This window comes from Pinus tabuliformis, chromosome X (assembly GCF_031772625.1).
Source record: "Pinus tabuliformis cultivar Carrire ecotype Pingquan chromosome X, CPIR1, whole genome shotgun sequence".
NCBI classification, from domain to species: domain Eukaryota; kingdom Viridiplantae; phylum Streptophyta; class Pinopsida; order Pinales; family Pinaceae; genus Pinus; species Pinus tabuliformis.
The window spans coordinates 733,630,111-733,647,256 of NC_142308.1; the positions used below are offsets into that span (position 1 = coordinate 733,630,111).

A 17,146-nucleotide genomic window follows, 5' to 3' on the forward strand; every position below is an offset into this window, starting at 1 on the left:
AGATCACAAGAAGAGAAAACTACACAAAGACACAGATTCATATTCATAACTAGTTCAGGATTAGAAATAAACTAAACATACTAATGCAAGCATACATCAAAGACACATCAGCATATAGGAGAAACCAAGATAGCTTTATTGATGAATAACAAGGTTCAGGAAGAGATACAACCCAGAGGGCTCCAATCCAGCATCTCCTTCCTAGCAAATGAAATTCCTATCTTCACCTTCCTTCAAAGCATTAAGCACCCAATGATTCCAACCTCAAACCAACAACAATTCTTTGCAATAACAAAATTCCAGCCTCCAAATCTCATGGAGGAGAGATCCATATATAGATGTTTGTAGAGAGGATGAGTCAGCTTGAGATCTGACTAGTGTCCTCTCCCTCTGTCAGTTCTTGCTTCCACTTGGAGATTGAGAACCTCTTACTCATCACTAGTCGAATTCACTGAGGCAAGTGTCATTGAGGAAGATTCTGGAAGCTTCCAGGGTCTTGACACCTTGTTGAATGAACTTTCCATTTGTCAATTCCCGCTCAGCGCACCCTGGTAGTGCTTCTACCTGCGTTGCAGTGCAGGTAGCCAGTGCAGACTTTGCATTTCAGCGCAGACAGCTAGTGGAGCCTCTGAATTGATCCTGAATTGACTTGTTTTTGAGCAGTTTCTGGTGGAGAACTTCTGTGAATTGCTGTGGTTTGTTAGCCTTGTTCCTCTAGGGGTAGGAACAACATGTTTAGGGACTTTGGATCCCTTGGATTATGGACATTTCATGCTCAATGCTGTAAGGCACAAAAATGTCTATAACACCCCTCCAAAACCTCAAAAAACGGTTGTGAATATACCTAAAACACGGCTTCCCTTTACTATCAAAATGCCAAATATGGATGAACATATCCTTTTTCTGTCATTGAATTATGATTGAACATGTAGAGTAATGGATATAATGTTTATATACCAAGGCGAATGCGAATAATTGGAGTACACAAATGTTGGTTGTGAAGAAAGGGCTCTCCAGCCGGAGCAAAGCCGTTGAATATGTTTCGTGCTGCCTGGTTGCCGAATGCCCAGTAGCCCGATAATGCCACCGAGAAAAATGTCGATATAACCACTGTGTAGCATGTGCACAAGCCTTTGAACATTTTGCCAGAAACAAGAGGGGCTAGTGTTGTGTGCATAACATTATATGCCTATGGAATCAGTGCTAAGCATTGATAGTTATATACATAAAACAAGGTATCCCGTTACATAAACTGATTTCTAACATCATTTCTTAGGTTCTTGTGCAACCAAGGAGATGCATGTAATGCTTCGTTGTACCATGTATGAGAAAATGATACTGTAATGAGTCTGAGAGTGTGGAGAATCTTGAGTTGAGGATGACAGAACCCTGAGCTTATAATCAGCTCCATGCCCATTAAAAACATGGAATCTGCAATAAACATAAACATACCCGGAAGACTAAACAAGTATGTCAATTATATTTTATGGCTGTTCCGTTAAGCATGCCAGCAGGCTTAAACAAGTATGCAGTTATATTAAGGCTTTGTTAAAATAAAGGTCCTTTACCCTAACATTCAGAGTGATGAATGGATATAGCCCCAAAGTTTAGTTTAATTGATCCCATTTTTATTGGTAAAGCAATTTTTCTATTAAGATTTTATGGGTTTAATTCTTTTTATGCTTAAGTTTTGTAGTTATGTTATGGGTTTAATTCTTTTTACGCTTAAGTTGTAGTTGAACTAGTCCGAAGTGATCACTTCAGGTGAATTTACCTCGTACAAATATTCAATAACCATAATTGTTACTGATCTCTATAAAAGTAATGGTTACCTATGTTTGAGTTCTGTGAACCACAAAAAGAAATTAAAAGAGATAAAGGATAAAACTGAAATGTGAGCTCTATATTATTTGTAATTATTTATTATATTTATAATAAAGTGCAGAAATTTTCCATTGGTGGAGGAAAAAAATATTTTATCTAATATAGATTTGAGATGAATATTTTCACTCCACCCACACATTGTTACAAAGTCTTCCAAATTAAGCTGAACATACAATTTAGGAAAGGCAAATTCAGCTTGTTTTCCTGTCAACTAAACCTTTGATGTGTAGTCTGCTGATAGGGAAAAGGTTAGAAAATCAACATACGATTCAAAAAGGCAGATGCAACCTTCTTTCCAGAGGACTAGATGAATTGATATGCAATCTTCTCATAGGAAGAAAATGGAAATTTAATTAGAAATATTGTTTAAGTTCAAAGAAGTAAGACTTTGGGGTGCCTCGAACTGGAATGTGGAATTTGATCTAATTAAAAGTTGGATATTTGTTTTGAACATTTTCTCAATTTATAGGTAAACATTAATTACAAAACATTATAGGTTACTGGCATAGAATAGAAGGTGATAGGCTGTATTGTTAAGTCATTCTATGGTGTGAAGGTTACCAAGGGTAACAAATTTTGGGTGATTTTCTAAGTCTTTAAATATGCGTTTCTCAAGCCATAAGCCTGAAAAGCTTCGTGCTTAACCATTGTGCTACAATCCTCATGTATGTCGTAGTCTGAATGCATGCCATTCCATTTCACCACACACGCACATGCGTACACACACACATATCTATGTGTGCGTGTGTGTGGATGCCACTAAATTATTCTTGATACAAATTTGGGCTAACATTAATTCAAACTTGGGGCCAACTTTCAAACCTCCATAAGACTAGATTTAGGGCTCAAGTCATGACAATGCACACACACACATATCTATGTGTGGGTGTGTGGATGCCACAAAGTTATTCTTGATACAAATTTGGGCTAACATTAATTCAAATTTGGGCCCAACTTTCAAATCTCCATAAGACTAGATTTAGGGTTAAGTTGTGACCATGGTAGTGCCTTGAACTGGAATGTGGAATTTTATCTAATTAAAAGTTGGATATTTTTTTTCACATTTTCTCAATTTATAGGTAAACAGTAATTACAAAACATTATAGGTTACTGGCATAGAATAGAAGGTGATAGGCTGTATTGTTAAGTCACTCTATGGTGTGAAGGTTATTGAGGGAAAAAATTCTTGGGTGATTTTCTAAGTCTTTAAATAGATGTTTCTCAAGCCACAAGCCTGAAAAGGTTCATGCTTAACCATTGTGCCACAATCCTCATTTATGTCTTAGTCTGAATGCATGCCATTCCATTCCACCACACATGCAAGACACACACACACACACACACACACACACACACACACACACACACACACACACACACACACACACACACACATTTATGTATGTGTGTGGATGCCACAAAATTATTCTTGATACAAATTTGGGCTAACATTAGTTAGATATGGGACCAACTTTCAAACCTCGATAAGACCAAATTTAGGGCTTAAGCCATCACCATGGTAGCTCCTTAGGGTTGCCATTTTCTTGCATATCACTTAGACATGTAACCTAGTCCTTAGGGTCCATGGTCAATCATATGTTGATGTCAATGTGACATCATTGTGCCATGTGGAACACTCTGAGTGGTGCCATATGTCTCTCAAATTTTTCCCAATTGGCCACCCAAAAATGCTAACTAGGCATGCCACGTCATTACTACAGTGCTGACATGTCATCCTCCACATTACTACTACCATACTTCCACGTCATCCTCCACTTCATTATATGTGCACCATTCACATTACACCACTTGTTAACCTACTATTGTTGTGTCATCCACATCACACCACCTGCTAACCTACTATTGTTGTGTCATCCACATCACACTTGGAATCCACATGTCAATATGTCATTTGTTCCACACAATATGTCATTAATCCATGTGACGTGTTAACCTACCATTGGAGGGTCGATGTCGTCCACCTCATAGCAATGTATCATATTCTTAATGGTTGGATAGGTTCTACGTGGCAAAGGTTAGAAGCCTATGCGGGTGGGGTGACCTCCATTAACTACCATGTGAGTTTGCACTCCATCCACCATGTATCAACCACAAGTTGTCCATAACCATTGTATCCACCCATAGTTTTGTAGTGGTTAAAGCTTTAAAACAATGCACATGTTCACGTGCCAACAATCATTGATTTCTCATAGAAACTTAGATTCACCCTAGAGTTGCATGATCTTTAAAAAAAATGGGTTGGACCCCTTTTCACTAGTGTGCACTTTCAAACTTGCTTATATTCTCATTCTAAAGGAGTTTGGCCAAGCGTAGTATACCATTGGAATGCTCCCAGAGAGGACTAACCAACTAGACCTTTTACATACTCATTTGAATGTCATAGCTTCATCAAATTATCAATGGTCTCTAGGGTAGCATACCTACTTTGACATCAATGACATCATATGCGTTGTCATTAATGAGAACACACTTTCCAATAATATCCCCATTTCTCATTAATGGCAATACCACCAGATATTGATGGTCATTTATGTAAATTGAATGAACTCTCCTTATCAATTTGTTAGTCTAGAATCTTATTCCTCTCTCATTAGTCAATGTCTACATTCTCTCCCTCTTTGACATCAATGGAAACAGGACCCATTGAAGATGGTTTATCATCTAATGATTGCTTACTAATAGGCCAAGGCTCCACAATTGTTCTTATATCTTCTTATGGACCTTCTCTCCCTGCGAATGGGTTCCCCCCCTGTGAGTAAGCTATCCTCCTATAATTGTTTTATGTCATGTTTCTAGAATCGTAAAGCCCATGTAAGTAGGTTGGAAGTCAGCCCTATACTTCTTAGATGATATTAGTGAGCCATTCCTCCCCATGAATGTTGTGGGCAAATGTTCTTGTATGTCCAATTTCTATTGACATTGTTTTTGAGGATTTCTCTTCCTATTCTTTGGCTTACTTTAACCATATTTTCATTTTACACATTATCGCTTCTTCAAGTTTCATCTCATATCAAACATGCACTTACTTGAAGAATCCTTTACCAACATATTAGACCTGAGTGTTCAAATCTATCTTTGGCTCTTCCTGTTTCCTTCTCCATACCTTGGTGAACTTCCTTGCATAAACAAATAACCCTTCTTCCTTATATTTTTTAGAAAAAATGTCCCATGTCAATTCTACAGTCACAAGCTATATGTCCAACATTTTGACATTTGTAGCATTCTATTTTGAACTTGAATAATGGGAAAAATGGTTCATATTTTCTATTGTTATAACTTCTAATTTGATTTCCCATATATATGTTCCTCGAATTCTGATAATGGCCTATATTTCTGATATAATAATTCATGGAATAGATCAAGCAATCCCTTGCTTCATGTCCAAATCTTATACATGAGAAACAATGACCAAAAAATATATTTTGATACTTGGTTGAGTGGAGTTGTCTTGATGAAGAATTTCTTCTGATGTTGTTCCACCTTGGAAGAGATTAATCTCTTTGATGATTCTTGACTCCTATTCCATTGTTGCTTGTAGATCCCTTGAGATGATTAAAATGGCCTCCTATTTAGTAGTGTCTTCAAAGTCATTTTGGTTTCTTCCCTTGGTTTGGCTATTTTTATCTTGATTATTCCTTCTTGAGTGTCACTTAAGTAGTTGAAATGAACATGATTAGGTTGGTCCTTTACTTGACCAGTGTCTTCAATTGAATTATTGTTGGATCTTATGAATGTATTGGCATATCTCTTTAGTTGTTGTCCATTTGGTGTCTTTCAGTGTAATTCATCTTTGGATGTCTCACGATCTTCCTTATAACCAAGGCTTGTTTTAATGAGGGGAATTCTCTGCTAGTTGAATATGTGGTATAATGACTTTGAACGTTTAATGAGCTTCAATTTTTTATTAAGTTGATCTAAGGTATTTTCTAATTATTGTCTTAAAGGAACAAATTTCTTCTTCTAATTTTTCACAGTGTTCTTCCTTTTCTTTTAAATCCTTTCACAAAATAACCTTTATCCTTTTGGCTTATTCTCATTTTTAGAAAGATGAAAACATCTACATCACAATATTTATCCTTATATTCTTGTAATTGTTGTTCTAGTTGATCTACCTTTTTTCTTAGAGTTTGTAGTTCTTTCAAGGAACTCGTGAGTTTTCCTTAAACTTCTACTTCTACTTCAATTTCTTGTTTAGTATTTTGGTCGCTTATGGCTATGAACATTATATATCCTCTTTTATCAATGGGTATGCTTTCATTGATTTCACAATCAATATCATTTTTGGAGTACAAGCTTCTCTTTTGGACATTTCGTCTTCTTTTATGATAATTAGATTTGAATTTTACTTCATAATCATTATCATTTACTTTTTCATAATGACATTTAGAAGCATCATTTTCTACTCTTCCACATTCAAAACATGTAAATGTAACCTTACTTTTGAACTTTCCAGTTCCCCTCTGTAACTTTCTTACAAATTTGTATTCCTCTTTGCTTGATTCATGACTAGAATCTTCTTAAATCCCATGCTTGCTTTCTTCCTTGGTTGCTTTGAATGTGGCTTCTCTCGATCATGTCTTCTCATTTTTTTCCCCTAGTTCGTATGTAGTAAGAGTCCCATGAAGGGTATCCATGTGTAAATTTTGAATGTCAGATAGCCCTTCCATGTCTAAAACTTTAGGATTAAACCTTCAGGGAAGAGATTATAATATCATATGAACAATATCATCCTCCTTGATTGTTTCACAGAGAACTCTGATTGTGTTGAAAATTGTGTCTACTTGAAGGAAATAAGAGGAAATATTTTCATCTACTTCTATTTTTAAAATTTCAGGTTGACCTCCATACATTTGCATCTTGGCTTCCTTTATTTTTTCATCCCCTTTATAACAAATTTTATGCTTGTCCTGCAAATCTTTGGCTGACTTGCAATGCACCACTTTCACAAAATACAGTATTTGATAAACCACTTATGATGACAATTTTCTCCATGGCATTAAATGAATAGAGAGATTCATTGACTATATTAGTGGGAGGAGTTGGAAGAACTTGGTAACCATTCTTAATTGCCATCCATACATCAGTACCTAAACACATGATGTAGGTTTCCATTCTTCTCTTCCATAAATCATAGTTTGTCCCATCAAAATGAGAAGCCTCACCTAAAGATTCCCTAAGATTGGTCATGTTCCTTGTGATCAACCTTCTGGTGATTAATTGTTCCTGAAGGAACCTTATCTTATACAAAAGGTTAGAATAATGATTACACTGAGACAAAGGGGTGATTAGTGTAATGAGTAATAATCAATTTAAGGAATTTCATAATATATCACGACTGCAAGCATATTAGTTCATCAATAAAATGAATGAACACCAAATATATGTGGAAACAGAGAAAACCACAAATCTTCTTATCTTATTTAATCTTTGATTATATCAATTTGCAAGCACTAACCTCCTAGATGCAACAACCCCAAAAATCAATTTGTAGGTAGCAACTTTTTGAAGGCACCAACCCCCAAAATTAATTTACAGACACTAACTTGCTGGAGCCACCAACCCCTAAAAATATGCAAGCACCAACTTTTTGTAGACTCCAACCTGATTTAGGCTTCAACCTGATCAGGCACTAACCTCTCTTGTAGGCTCCAACCTTTGTTGTAGGCTTCAACCCGATGAGACACCAACTTATGGAATCAATTTGGAGGAACCAACCTATTGTAGGATACAAGTTGATTGAGGCACCCACCTCCTTCACCAAAGCATAGTGGGCCACTTTTCACAATATTTCAAACTGGATCCACAAGCTCATAACACAATAAATGCTCTTACAAATCTGACCATATCAATGTAACCTCAACATATTCTTTAATATTTAAAACTAGCATATTATTTATTTCTTTTTTCAAATCACCAAGAATAAACCTTTTCATAAGCCCCATAATTTTTCGACAACAACAAAAGAAATATAACCTCTTACCCCACAAAAATTGTCTTCATGACTTTTCATGTCCCGTTTTTAGATCACAAAAAAACTCTCACCATTTTCCCCTTTTCAAGATTCAATTTGGGTCTCAAAATGACCCACAAATCATTATAAAAATTATCAGTTTGAAAAAATGACCTAACAGTCACCAAAATATACCTTTCTAATCCATGGTTAACATAATGCACTTCTCATTGTGTGATCAGCGTAATGCATTTTTTAGTTTTGATAGAATGCACTCCATGGTTCTAAATAAATTCCAAAACCCAAAAAAATATAAATTCCATGAGCTCAACAAGACTCAAACTTGTGACCCCATGACACAACTAGGCCCAATTCCAACTTGATTGTCATGTTCATTTTTTATGGCATGTGTCTGAAAATTGTTTTAATATGAATCAATACACAGGCGAAAACCAATCCACAAATTAAACCAAATTGCAACGATAAGCCATAACCAAAGACAAAGTGTTAATGATAACCCAAAACTGAAACCAAATGCCAGCAATATCAAATCAAGACTCGACCTCGTGACTTCAAAGTTGAAAATGTTGGAAATAATACTGAGAGGGGGGGTGAATCAGTATTATCAAATTCTTTTAATAAATCTTCCTTATTTGTTCTTTGAATTATTTTTGCATGTCAGTACCATAAAATGATGAGCATGAACAAAGAAAACAGATAGTCACACCAAAGAACACAAGATGTAAGGTGGAAACCCAATGTGGGTGAAAACCACCTGCTGCAATATGTCTCTATCTTCTTTCAAATTAGAAACTCCTTTTACAATGGTTTTGTACTGGTGCAGTCCTTTATCAGTACGCAGGCTGCAACCTGCAGAGAGCTACAGCTCTCTCTCGTTTTCCAGTCTCTCCTGGAAGGGAGCTACAACCCCCTACTTCTTTTCTTACAAGGACCACTTTTCATAAATTTTCAAACTGGATCCATAAGCATCAAATGATCATCAAGTATAAGAAAATCACCCAGTCAACTGTAGTAACAGATCAGCAATAATAGAACCAAACCTAGAACACCTTATCAACAGAAAAATACAGCCAAACAAAATGTCTTAAGACAGATACGCAATTTTTCCTTTCTCTGATCTGCGTGCGTACGCACTTCTCCTTTTGCTTCCCTGCGTATACCCGCAGAGACCCTTCTGCCGCACTGCGTGTCCACGCACTGTTTCTTCAACCGCGCTGCTTACTGTTACTGCAGGTACGCACCCAGAGACACTATTGCGCCGCATACTATTGCTGCAGGTACGCGCCCAGAGATACTATCGCGCCGCGTACAGTTACTGTGCGTACGCACCTGAACCTTCGTCGCTCTGCGTACCCACGCAGTTCTCTTGTTTCTGCTCTGCGTACCCACGTAGATCTCCTGTTTTGGCTCTGCGTACCCACGCAGGTCTCCTGTTTCGGCTCTGCGTACCCACGCAGATCTTCTGTTTTTGCTCTGCGTACCCACGCTGCTCTCCTGTTAAACACCTGCGTACTTCTGATTAGGGCCGAATAGGCAGTCCACCAGAGTGGCACAGATGCTCAGATGCCCAGATCTGATCATGCGCTCGAGAGATCACCCTTCACAGATTCGCTTTCAACTTCATATAGATCAAGCTTTTAAGACCATAACCCAATATTTCAGATCTTAAGATATTCAATTGCCAAAGATACTTAGCCAAGTGATCTCCTTTGCTTTATATAGGCAAGCTCCTCCTAAAATCATGGATCAATACCACGAGCCAAAACCATAGTAACACAAATACCGTCGGCTAAATACCAAAGGTTAAACATAAGAAACCCCACGTGTGCTTTTCTTTGCCTTGAAATGTGTGCACTGGGGGTACGCACCTCCTGAACGGCTGACCTGCGTATCAGGTCGCGGTCCCTTCACGGTGTACCTGCGGGTACGCACTTTCTGAACTGATCTCCTGCGTACTTCTTAATTTTCAACATATTGAGAGCCTTGCCATGGGTGTTGCCATCAAGTACAACATCTGTAACATATAGTCATACCAGAAACATAATGCCAACAATCTCCCCCTTTGGACTTGATGGCAACCTCAAAAACTTCAGCTTCATTCTCCCCCTTTGACATCAATGGCAAAGGGTTATGCTACCCCTAAGAACATGCTCCCCCTGAATATGAACCAGATCTGCAACGAAGAACCATAATCCACCATGAAAGAGATAGAGACATATTGCAGCTACTTCCATGATCTCCTTCTGTACATCCTCCATAATGCCAACAATGCATTATATGCTCCCCCTGAACCTGTGCCATCAATCTTCAACCAATCAGCCACCCAGCACATGTACGCATATACCCTAGATGAACCATGCGTACAACCATCAAACAGAAGAGTTTCAACAATAAGATGATGCATCAACAACCCCCAGCTTTTTCCTGAGGTATTCAAAAGTCTCCTTGGGCAATGGTTTGGTGAGAATATCAGCAACTTGTTCCTTAGAAGGAACATACTCCAACTTGACTTTCTGTTCAAGCACTTGTTCCCGGAGAAAATGATACTTGATTGGTATGTGCTTGGTTTTTGAATGCATGACAGGATTCTTTGAGATGCTGATTGCACTTGTGTTATCACATAAGATGGGGATAGGTGGTGTACAAGTGATTTGAAAATCCTGCAAAGTCTGCATCATCCAAAGGAGTTGAGTGCAACAAGATGCAGCAGCAACATATTCCGCTTCAGCTGTAGACAAGGCAATCGAACTCTGTTTCTTGCTGAACCAAGATACCAGTCTAGAACCCATAAAGAAGGCACCACCACTTGTGCTTTTCCTGTCATCCACGCTTCCGGCCCAATCTGCATCTGTATAAGCATGAAGTGTAAGATCTGTATCTCTAGGATACCATAAGCCATAATTTTGAGTCCCTTGAAGATATTTAAAAATTCTCTTCACTGCCTGAAGATGAGTCTCCTTCGGATTTGCCTGACATCTTCCAACTATTCCAACTGCATGCATGATGTCCGGTCGGGTACCTGTCAAATAAAGTAAACTTCCAATCATAGATCTGTAGGTTGGTTGATGTACTGCTGCAGATTCATCATTTTCACTAAGGCTACATCCTGTGGCCATGGGTGTACATACTGGTTTTGCATCTTCCATGCCATATTTCTTCAAAATCTGTTTGAGATACTCAATTTGAGATAAAAAGATTCCTCCTTTCTTTTGTTGGATTTTCAAACCAAGGAAATATGTCAGTTCTCCCAGCAAGGACATTTCAAATTCCTTCTGCATGACCAAGGAAAAGCTTTGACTCATAGCTTCTTCATTGCTGCCAAAAATAATGTCATCTACATACACAACAAGTATTAGCAATTTGTCATTTTCAACTTTTATATAAAGATTGCTATCTGCTGATCCTTTTGAAAAACCTTGTTGATGAAGGTATTTGTCCAAACGGTAGTACCAAGCCCTTGGAGCTTGTTTGAGACCATAGAGATCCTTTTTCAATCTGCATACAAGATTTGGATCATTTCCAAGAATGAACCCATCTGGCTGCTCAATGTATATTTCTTCTTCCAAGTCTCCATTCAAGAAGGTTGATTTCACGTCCATTTGAAATACTTTGAAGTTTTGAAAACTTGAGAGAGCAAGGAACATTCGGATGGCTTCAAGTCTTGCAACAGGAGCAAATGTTTCTTCAAAGTCTATTCCTTCTTGCTGCGCATACCCTTTACAAACAAGTCTAGCCTTGTTTCTAATTACTTCTCCATTTTCATTCAATTTATTTTTGAAGACCCATTTTGTTCCGATAACATTCTTATCCTTTGGTCTAGGAACCAGCTCCCAAGTGTTGTTCTTTTCGATCTGCTCAAGTTCTTCATCCATTGCTTTCACCCAACATTCATCTTTGCATGCCTCTTTCACATTCTGTGGTTCAGTAGAGGAGAGTAATGCTAAATAGCTTGAGGCTTCTGCAACTGTTCTTCTTGTTTGTACACCTGCTTCTTTCTACCCCATAATCTCAGATTCTGGATGATTCTTCTGAACATATCTGGATGGAGTCTTTTCTTCTATTCTTGTCTGCTCCTCTCGTTCTTCTTGAGGTTCTTCCTGAGGTTCTTCATCATTCTGTCGTTGAGGGTAGCCTTCATCTTCTTCGATGTCTTCATGATGTACTTGCCTAGGAATGTATCCCTTCTCATCAACGAATACATCAATGCTGTCAACAATTCTGCCAAGTCTTTTATTGTAGCACTTGTATGCTTTGCTATGTGGAGAGTAACCAAGAAGAATACCTTCATCTGCTCTAGGTTCAAGTTTGCCAAGCTGCTCATCAGTATTCTTAATATAGCATTTGCTCCCAAAGATTTTGAAGTGCTTTACCGAAGGAGTCTTACCACTCCAGAGCTCATGAGGAGTTTGAGTGTTGTTCACCCGAACATTTGTCTTGTTGAGAATAACAATCGCAGCATGTGCAGCTTCACCCTAGAAGGTTGCGGGAGTTCCTGACTCATCAAGCATAGCACGAGCCATTTGTTGGACTGTTCTGTTCATTCTTTCCACAACTCCATTTTGCTGAGGAGTTCTAGCTGTAGAGAATTCTCTTCTTATCCCATGTTCTTCACAGAAATCGAAAAATTCATTTGAGGTAAACTCCCCACCTCTATCGGATCTGAGGCACTTAATTTTGTGACCTGATTCATTTTCAACCAAGGCTTTGAATGATTTGAATTTTTCGAATGCTTCATCTTTGTGCTTCATAAGTCCTAACCAAACAAACCTGGAGAAATATCAATGAATAATATCAAGTATTCTTCTCCTCGAGGTGTTCTTTTCCTGAATGGACCACATGTATCTGTATGTACTAGCTCAAGAGGCATGCTAGCTGATCCTTCCTTCTCTGGAAAGTTAGTTCTGGTTTGTTTTCCAAACTGACATGATTTTCATATGGTGTTGTCAGGAATTTTGATATCTGGAAGATAGCGAACTACCTGATATTTGCATGCTTTCCTTATTTGTGAAAAGCTTAGATGCCCCAACCTCCGATGCCATAACCAGTGCTCATCATCCTTGCTCAGATAACATTGTTGTTGTCCTTCTTCAAATATGTACAGATTATTTGGAGTTCTTTTGCCTTTGATCACTGTTTTACATGTATCAAGGTCACGAACAAGACATCCATTTGATCTGAATATCACCTCGGTTCTTTGATCACACATCTGGCTGACACTTAGAAGATTATGCTTCAGTCCATCAACATACAAAACATTTCCAGCCTTGACCTTTTCTTTTAACTGGGCAATTTCTTTTCCTTTTATAGTTGCAGGAGTATCATTTCCAAAAGAAACTTTCTTTCCCTTTTCTAGAGCAGAATACGACTCAAGTTTTTCTTTATCACCTGTCATATGCTTCGAACATCCACTGTCAATGTACCATAGATTTTCCTGTCCCTCTGCATAAAATGTTATCCCACATCTTTCTGTTTGTGGTTCCTTTATTCTCCATGTTTTGGTGCTTGAGGCTTGTTCCTTTTTCTGCTGAAACCTGCTCCTGCATTCAGAATCTTCATGACCAAAGTTATTGCAAATAGAACATTCTACTTCATTTTCAAGAGCCGAAAAGTTGTTATAGGTCCTTTTTGTAATCCCGGTCATACTTCTTTGTTTTTGAGCTTCTCTAGTCATGATTGTTTTATATGCAACACATTGAGCTGCTTTGTGACCAAAGTTATGACAAGAGAAACATTGTCCATTGAAGAAACTTCTGCGGTTATCAAATCTACCGGCCAAGTGATTGTAATCTCTATTGTCATTCATTCTTGAACCAAATTGAGAAGCTTTTACCTGTGGCTGGTTGTAGCTTTTGTTCACTCTTAAGACGAATTGCCCCTGATACTCTTTGTTTGCAATTCGTCCCTACTTTACCTGATAGTCTCCATTGTGCTTTTGCTCATTCCTTTTTGTTGCATCAAGATAACTTTTTGAAGTGGATGCTTGAGAATTTTCTCCATTATAGCCCAGACCTATCTTGTTTAGAGGAGAACGCTGCACATTGATAATCTCATCCAGAGTTTCAGATCCTTTGACAAACTTAAGATTAATGGCTTTTGTTTTCTCAATCTCTTTTCTAAGAGCAACAATTTCACCTTCTAATTTTTCAAGATGTTTTTCTTTTTCATCAATTTGAAATTGTAGAGCATCAATGATCATATTCTTTTCTTCTATACATCTCTTGAGTCTAGTAATTTCTTCAAAAAGGTTATCCACATCTATAGCATCCATATAATCATCATCTTCAAATGCCATTAACAGTTTATATTCATTACCTTGTTCATCTTCATCACTATTTGATAGACCATCATTATCTTCATGAGTGTAGTAGCTTTTCTTATTTGTACCATGTTTCTTGTTCCATCTAGCAGGTTCCTTTCCTTTATCCTTATAAGGACATTTTGCAGCATAATGACCTACTCTTCCACAAGCAAAGCATTTAAAAGGTAACTTACCTCTTAACCTTCCAGAACCCCTTTGAAGATTTCTGACAAAATTTGATTCTTCTTCTTCTTCTTCTGGTACGTGACTTGCTTCATAATAATCTCCTTTGCCTGACGCCTTGAAAGCAGCTTCTCTTCTGTCTGATGGACCTCCCTTTCTCATTTCATAAGCGGTTAGAATTCCATGTAGCTGAGACATAGTAAGAATTCGTAGATTTTCCTTTTCTTCTATTGCAGATACTTTAGATTCAAATTTGGGGGACAATGATCTTAGAACCTTTTCAACCACAATAGCCTCTTTTATTTCTTCACCCAAATTTTTCATGCAATTAACAATCTCATCAACTCGAAGAAAATAGTTAGCCACACTTTCATCATTATACATCCTGAGATTCTCATACTGAATCCTGAGAGTTTGAAGTTTAGCACACTTTACCTGTTCATCTCCTTCGTAGCTCAAGACAATCTTGTCCCATATTTCTTTTGCGGATTTATATTGCATAACCTTTACGAATTCTGTTTGAGATAAGCATCCCAACAATGTATTGACTACTTTAGCATTTGTTTCATATTTCTTCTTTTCGGCCGCATCTGTAGGTGTAGCTGAAGGAAAAGCATAGCCTGTATCTATGATATCCCAAACTTCTGTACCAAGAGATTGAAGATAGGCAGTAACTCTTACCTTCCAATAATTGAAGTTTGTCCCATCAAAAATTGGTGGCCTGATTGATGCTTCCCTCTCGTAGTTGCTCATGATGAATGATCTTCCTTCAAGCGATCAAGCTTCTCCGAAGGACCTGCTCCGATACCAATTGTTGGAAATAATACTGAGAGGGGGGGTGAATCAGTATTATCAAATTCTTTTAATAAATCTTCCTTATTTGTTCTTTCAATTATTTTTGCATGTCAGTACCATAAAATAATGAGCATGAACAAAGAAAACAGATAGTCACACCAAAGAACACGAGATGTAAGGTGGAAACCCAATGTGGGTGAAAACCACCTGCTGCAATATGTCTCTATCTTCTTTCAAATTAGAAACTCCTTTTACAATGGTTTTGTACTAGTGCAGTCCTTTACCAGTACGCAGGCTGCAACCTGCAGAGAGCTACAACTCTCTCTCATTTTCCAGTCTCTCCTGGAAGGGAGCTACAACCCCCTAATTCTTTTCTTACAAGGACCACTTTTCATAAATTTTCAAACTGGATCCATAAGCATCAAATGGTCATCAAGTATAAGAAAATCACCGAGTCAACTATAGTAACCAGATCAGTAATAATAGAACCAAACCCAGAACACCTTATCAACAGAAAAATACAGCCAAACAAAATGTCTTAAGACAGATACGCAGTTTTTCCTTTCTCTGGTTTGCGTGCGTACGCACTTCTCCTTCTGCTTCCCTGCGTATACCCGCAGAGACCCTTCTGCCGCACTGCGTGTCCACGCACTGTTTCTTCAACCGCGTTGCTTACTGTTATTGCAGGTACGCACCCAGAGACACTATTTCACCGCGTACTATTGCTGCAGGTACGCGCCCAGAGATACTATCGCGCCGCGTACAGTTACTTTGCGTACGCACCTGAACTTCGTCGCTCTGCGTACCCACGCAATTCTCCTGTTTCTGCTTTGCGTACCCATGCAGATCTCCTGTTTCGGCTCTGCGTACCCACGCAGATCTCCTGTTTCGGCTCTGCGTACCCACGCAGATCTCCTGTTTCGGCTCTACGTACCCACGCAGATCTTCTGTTTCTGCTCTGCGTACCCACGCTGCTCTCCTGTTAAACACCTGCGTACTTCTGATTAGGGCTGAATAGGCAGTCCACCAGAGTGGCACAGATGCTCAGATGCCCAGATCTGATCATGCGCTCGAGAGATCACCCTTCACAGATTCGCTTTCAACTTCATATAGATCAAGCTTTTAAGACCATAACCCAATATTTCAGATCTTAAGATATTCAATTGCCAAAGATTCTTAGCCAAGTGATCTCCTTTGCTTTATATAGGCAAGCTCCTCCTAAAATCATGGATCAATACCACGAGCCAAAACCATAGTAACACAAATACCGTCGGCTAAATACTAAAGGTTAAACATAAGAAACCCCACGTGTGCTTTTCTTTGCCTTGAAATGTGTGCACTGGGGGTACGCACCTCCTGAATGGCTGACCTGCGTATCAGGTCGCGGTCCCTTCACGGTGTACCTGCGGGTACGCACTTTCTGAACTGATCTCCTGCGTACTTCTTAATTTTCAACATATTGAGAGCCTTGCCATGGGTGTTTCCATCAAGTACAACATCTGTAACATATAGCCATACCAGAAACATAATGCCAACAGAAAACCTTTGTTATTAATCACTGCGGCACAATGCTCATTATGTCTCAAACTGAATGCATGTATTTCAATTCCACTGCACCCACATATATGTGTGTGTGTGTGGATTCCACCAAACCATTATTGATTCAAATTGGGGGGAACCTTAATTCAAATTTTGGGTTGACATTCAAACCTCCATATGACAAAATTTAGTGCTTATGCTATAACTAGGGTAGCCCCTTGGGTTTGCCCTTTTCCTCCATATGATTTTGCCATGTGACTTGGTCCTTAAGGGTACGTGGTCAGCCATATGGTGACATTAATGTGATGTTATTGTTCCACGTCGCACTCTCTTAGTGGTGGCACATGGCATTCTCTGAGTTGTGCCATATGTTACTCAAATTTGGCTCAATTGGCCAGCCAAAAATGTTGACTAGGCATGCCAAATGGCACCTTGCCATACTGCCACATCATTAC

The 17,146-nt window shown here is 38.5% G+C and overlaps 1 pseudogene; it reads right to left on the reverse strand.

Annotated features, from left to right (window-relative positions):
• Nucleotides 1-949: 949 nt before the first annotated feature.
• The window catches only part of LOC149142018 (GABA transporter 1-like), a 40,333-nt pseudogene continuing 24,136 nt past the window's right edge, over nucleotides 950-17,146 (reverse strand).